Genomic DNA, 6,523 nt, shown 5'->3' with positions numbered 1-6,523 from the left:
GTATGGGATTCGAGGAGTCCCCCATGCATGGTTTTCGAGTTATATAACTAATCGTAAACAATATGTTAAAGTTGGTACTAATACAGAATCAAGTCTGAAAACCGTCACCTGTGGTGTACCCTAAGGCTCCACACTAGGTCCATTGTTGTTTCTATTGTATATTAACGATTTGCCTTGGTCTTCAGAGAAATGAGCTTTTAGCCGGATTTTTGCAGATGATACAAATGTGTTTCATTCTTCAAAAGACCCTAAGCAGCTGCAATCATTTATTGATGAAGAACTTAGAGAGGTCTCAAAATACTGTGCGGCAAATATGCTGTCAATTAATTTCAAGAAGACTAAATAATTACATGATCATCACTTCACCGAAAAAGAGAACAAATATCACAATAACAGCTTGCAATATAGAGCAAAAGACCCAAATCAAATGTTTGGGGTTTTTTTTTTTTTATTAATGAACATTTAAAATGGGATGCTCGGCTCCAGCATATCAACAATAAAATAAAAATAATATCGGAATTCTATTTAAGCTTAGAAATTATGTACCTGTGAGTACGCTCAAACAACTGCATTTACTATACTCTCATATATCCATGTCTATCATATGGGTTGATATGCTGGGGAACTGCATACCAAACCAGGTTAAATAAAATCAAAATAAGTCAAAACAACTGTATCCGCAGCATCTTCTTTGCTAGCAAAAGAGAAAGTCCTATACCATCATTTACACTATTAGAAATCTTAAAGTCAAAGAATACTTTTAAATTAAAAATTGGCGCTCTTGCGCATAGAACTCAATAGCAAAAAACGAATATACCTCGGTCCTTTATGATCTAGGTCAACCGGCTTCAGCTGTCCATAAATACTATACTAGGTATGCCAAGTTAAATGAAGGTTTTCACTTCACTTCACTTCACAGGGAATCGTGACGAGTTCCCGTTCTCACTGCCGTGTCGCTCTACCGGGAAGCTAGTTTCCCCCGTTGTTATTGTGCCGTCCGCGAAAGTCACAGTTTCCCAGTTCGCACGCCGAAAAATATTTAAAAATCCACAAAGAATACAGCGAGGATGACTCTCTAACCGTACGTAAAGGCGAGGAATATCGGCACTATGTTTGATAGCCATTTTTGCTTTAACGATCATATTACTGACATTTGCAAATCTTCATTTTATTATTTGCGAAATATTAGCTATATCAGGAAATATCTTTCAGCGACCCTTACTGAATTGCTGGTTCATATGTTTGTATCTTCGAAGCTGGATTACTGTAATTCTCTTTTGTATGGCCTACCAGCCTACACTATAAAAAAGCTACAACACGTCCAGAATGCCGCGGCGCGCATCGTCACACTTACAAAAAAGCATGATCAAATTACGCCTGTTCTTTTCAATCTTCATTGGCTTCCCGTCAATCAACGTATTATTTTTAAGATTTTACTTATAACCTACAAGGCACTTAACAACTTGGTACCGTCGTACATTTGTGATTTGCTTACATCTTACACCCCATCGCGTCAACTACGCTCATCATCCAAGCACCTTCTGGTTTCTCCATCGTATAACCTGAAAACGTATGGCGCAAGATCCTTCTCTGTAGCAGCACCATCATTATGGAATGCTTTGCCAAGTGAAATTAGAAATGCTCAGTCTGTGTCTGTTTTTAAAAGTAGATTAAAAACTTTTATTTTTAGAAAAGCCTTAATTAATATTAGCTGTCTTAAGTGTTAATGTTAAAGTTTTCTGTAAGCGCCTTTGAACAGTAGGATACTGGCGCGGTATAAATATTTTATTATTATTATTATTATTATTATTATTATAATCATCATTATTATTGTTATTAAAAGCGAGCATGACTTTCTAACCGGAAAAGCTTGCGTGTAGATGCGTCTTTTTTTTCTTTTGTTTAAGTTCTTTAACCTCCCGAGTAAATCATTCGCCCTCTCAAAGAATCTACGTGATATGCCATAATTACAAAACTACAAAGGTACAGCGAGCATGACTTTCCAACCGTAAAAGCGTACGTGTAAATGCATCTATTCTTTCTTTTCGCAACTGTCTACCTTTTGTTTGATGCCTACAAACAGTCTTTGTATTGTATATGTGCACGATCCTTCGCAGTAAAGCACTATTTAAGCAATAGTGAAAATCAGACCTGAAAAAATTCAGGCCTGTACGGGATTCGAACCACTGACCTCTGCGATAGTGCAGTGACCTCTGTGATAGTGCAGCGCTCTACCAATTGAGCTAACAAGCCAACTGGGAGCAAACCATCAAATTAATTCGAATTCCAATCGAATTAATCTGATGGCCTGCTCCCAGTTGGCTTGTTAGCTCAATTGGTAGAGCGCTGCACTAGTATCGCAGAGGTCAGTGGTTCGAATCCCGTACAGGCCTGAATTTTTTCAGGTCTGACTTTCACTATTGCTTAAATAGTGCTTTACTGCGAAGGATCGTGCACATATACGTTTCATAACCGCAGTTCATACATATATGTATTTCATATGTTTGTTAGTCTTTGTATTGTTATTAAAAGCGAGCATGACTTTCTAACCGGAAAAGCTTGCGTGTAGATGCGTCTTTTTTTTCTTTTGTTTAAGTTCTTTAACCTCCCGAGTAAATCATTCGCCCTCTCAACGAATCTACGTGATATGCCATAATTACAAAACTACAAAGGTACAGCGAGCATGACTTTCCAACCGTAAAAGCGTACGTGTAAATGCATCTATTCTTTCTTTTCGCAACTGTCTACCTTTTGTTTGATGCTTACAAACAGTCTTTGTATTGTATATGTGCACGATCCTTCGCAGTAAAGCACTATTTAAGCAATAGTGAAAATCAGACCTGAAAAAATTCAGGCCTGTACGGGATTCGAACCACTGACCTCTGCGATAGTGCAGTGACCTCTGTGATAGTGCAGCGCTCTACCAATTGAGCTAACAAGCCAACTGGGAGCAAGCCATCAAATTAATTCGAATTCCAATCGAATTAATCTGATGGCCTGCTCCCAGTTGGCTTGTTAGCTCAATTGGTAGAGCGCTGCACTAGTATCGGAGAGGTCAGTGGTTCGAATCCCGTACAGGCCTGAATTTTTTCAGGTCTGACTTTCACTATTGCTTAAATAGTGCTTTACTGCGAAGGATCGTGCACATATACATTTCATAACCGCAGTTCATACATATATGTATTTCATATGTTTGTTAGTCTTTGTATTGTTATTAAAAGCGAGCATGACTTTCTAACCGGAAAAGCTTGCGTGTAGATGCGTCTATTTTTTCTTTTGTTTAAGTTCTTTAACCTCCCTAGTAAATCATTCGCCCTCTCAAAGAATCTACGTGATATGCCATAATTACAAAACTACAAAGGTACAGCGAGCATGACTTTCCAACCGTAAAAGCGTACGTGTAAATGCATCTATTCTTTCTTTTCGCAACTGTCTACCTTTTGTTTGATGCTTACAAACAGTCTTTGTATTGTATATGTGCACGATCCTTCGCAGTAAAGCACTATTTAAGCAATAGTGAAAATCAGACCTGAAAAAATTCAGGCCTGTACGGGATTCGAACCACTGACCTCTGCGATAGTGCAGTGACCTCTGTGATAGTGCAGCGCTCTACCAATTGAGCTAACAAGCCAACTGGGAGCAAACCATCAAATTAATTCGAATTCCAATCGAATTAATCTGATGGCCTGCTCCCAGTTGGCTTGTTAGCTCAATTGGTAGAGCGCTGCACTAGTATCGCAGAGGTCAGTGGTTCGAATCCCGTACAGGCCTGAATTTTTTCAGGTCTGACTTTCACTATTGCTTAAATAGTGCTTTACTGCGAAGGATCGTGCACATATACGTTTCATAACCGCAGTTCATACATATATGTATTTCATATGTTTGTTAGTCTTTGTATTGTTATTAAAAGCGAGCATGACTTTCTAACCGGAAAAGCTTGCGTGTAGATGCGTCTATTTTTTCTTTTGTTTAAGTTCTTTAACCTCCCGAGTAAATCATTCGCCCTCTCAAAGAATCTACGTGATATGCCATAATTACAAAACTACAAAGGTACAGCGAGCATGACTTTCCAACCGTAAAAGCGTACGAGTAAATGCATCTATTCTTTCTTTTCGCAACTGTCTACCTTTTGTTTGATGCTTACAAACAGTCTTTGTTTGCAATTGATATAAATTGGAGTCTCTCATGTTCAAGTTCACTGTCTGAGAAGAGTAGATCGACTTGAACTGAGCATCATTTACATTGGGGACAATTTAGACGAGAATGAAAGATATCGTTCGACTTTTTGCGACTGTCTCCTTGATAGTTGTTGTAGCTGGCCGTGCAAGAATGAGAGATCCAGCACCACAAGCTTCAGCACCTCAACGAGTTTGCAAAGCCACAGGAGCCTATGCCCGTGTTCCCAGTATCGATAACTGGTGTGTGTATAACTGCGCGCAAGGTTATTGCCCTTCCTCTCTCTGTACATGTGCGGTGGAACAGGGTGCCCCAGAAGCCCCTACTGAAGCGCCCCGAGGAGTCTGCAGAGCCACAGGAGCCTATGTCCATGTTCCCGGTATGGATAACTGGTGTGTAACTAACTGCGCGCGAGGATATTGCCCTTCCTCTCAGTGTAAATGTGGAGCCGTCTGAAGAGCCACAGGAGCCTATGCCCATGTTCCCGGTATGGATAACTGGTGTGTAAATAACTGTGCGCGAGGTTATTGCCCTTCCTCTCACTGTACATGTGCTTAATATTCTTGACAAGCAGTGCATTTTAGGTGTATACGCTAAGTTAAAATTCGTTAAATAAAGTGCGCTCTGATCGATCTAAAGATCATTTCATGTCACCCGGATATAGCAGCAGTTAGTTGTTACTCGCTGATTGTGTCAGAATGAAATAAAACCATGAAATTCATCTGAATAACTGCAACTTTTTTAAATGCAAAGATGATCCCTTTATGAAAGTTTTGTTCCTTATAACCTCAGTTAAATTAATAATTCAAGAGCAAACAAAAAGGATATTCGGAATACGTCCCCTCGTATGAATTTTCTTCAGTCCTTGATATGACTAATACAAAAAAGAGTGAAAAAGTCTTCTGTTACACTGATTGTCGAAGGTGCTCTTTGACCTTTTCTTGGTTCTTGTAAGTAAACTGAGAGCGATCGAAATTGTGCAATTAGATCTTTTAGATGTTGATACTTGTTGTCTCAAGTTTTAACAACGAACAGATATGACGCCTTGGCCACCGTACCTCGCTTTGTAAGATCTCTAACAAACTCGGTATCAGTTACTCAGTATTAAAAAGCAGCCTGTTACAAAAATATATTTTACGGCATTAAAAAGCTGCCAAGTGGTACCCCACACCCCTTCCACCCCTCCCTACACTCTTGTAAGCCCATTAAAATCGCGTTTTCTGTGTGGTCCTGTATAATCTCGTGCCCAGACCCTACCGTGTGACTGTAATTTACAACCGCTTGGCCGCGAAAGGTCGGCCGGGCACGAGACTGGGGCGACACGACCACGCCCTGTATTGTTAGTTGAAAATCGGAGGGTTTTTCAGGAACAAGCAATTCTCTACGGCAAACGATTGTTAGCTTTCGTTTGCCTGCGAATGTCGACAAAGCGTGCCAAATATATATGTATTTACTCAGGTAGTGAAAGCATTTTGAGTATTTTTGGAATCGCCGCACAGGCCATGTAATTGATATGTCAGTGTTCTGCATTGTAAGAAGAAATATGCGAATAAGTAAAAATCCGGCGATCCGGATGACCCTGAAAGCACCCGTTCTATATCCCTGCTACAAATAATGTCAAAGATATGCGAGAGTGCTGCCGGCTCACACGCAGTTAATGGACTTCTTGGACAAAAATAGCAAGATATCCGGCCTATAGAGTGGATCTCCGCGAGATCGCAAAGTAGTACTCACTAAACTCTCTGTTAATCAACCCAAACACAACTAAGCTTCTTGTGGTTGGCGTACCACAACTAACGCGAAACTTGTCTCTACCTTATGTCGTTCTATTGGGGAAGAATATTAAGCTCTCTCCTGTTGTACAAGACTTGGGGGTCTGGATCGACTCTGCCGTAACCTTTGACGACCACGTATCTAAACTGTTCTCAAGCTGCCTCTATAATTTACGTCGTATCAATAGGCATTCTGTTATATCGCCATTGTTAGCAGTGGAATTGCTGTATTTATCAAAGTCGGTTGGACCTCTCTTAAAATAGACGATTTGCACAAAAATACTGGCAGTCGGCCAGATGCTTGCAGAGTTACGTGAAAGAAATAAGAAAGTCGCCAAGACGATAGCTTTGATTGTGTTTGTATTCTCCGTTTGTTGGCTTCCCGTGGCCATCATAAGCTTAAGATACGTCGAGTACAACGAGTTTCACTTCTGGTCGGCGTTGCTTGGTTTGGCCAATTCTGCCCTGAATCCGTGCATTTATTTCTACCGACAAAAGAGTTATCGTCACGAGTTGAAAGTAGCTTTGGGAAGATTTTTGTCTGTTTCCTCCCAATCAGGCGCAAAGCGAGGAGA

Source organism: Stylophora pistillata, chromosome 6 (genome assembly GCF_964205215.1).
Source record: "Stylophora pistillata chromosome 6, jaStyPist1.2, whole genome shotgun sequence".
Lineage (NCBI taxonomy): Eukaryota > Metazoa > Cnidaria > Anthozoa > Scleractinia > Pocilloporidae > Stylophora > Stylophora pistillata.
This window is presented reverse-complemented; position numbering follows the sequence as displayed.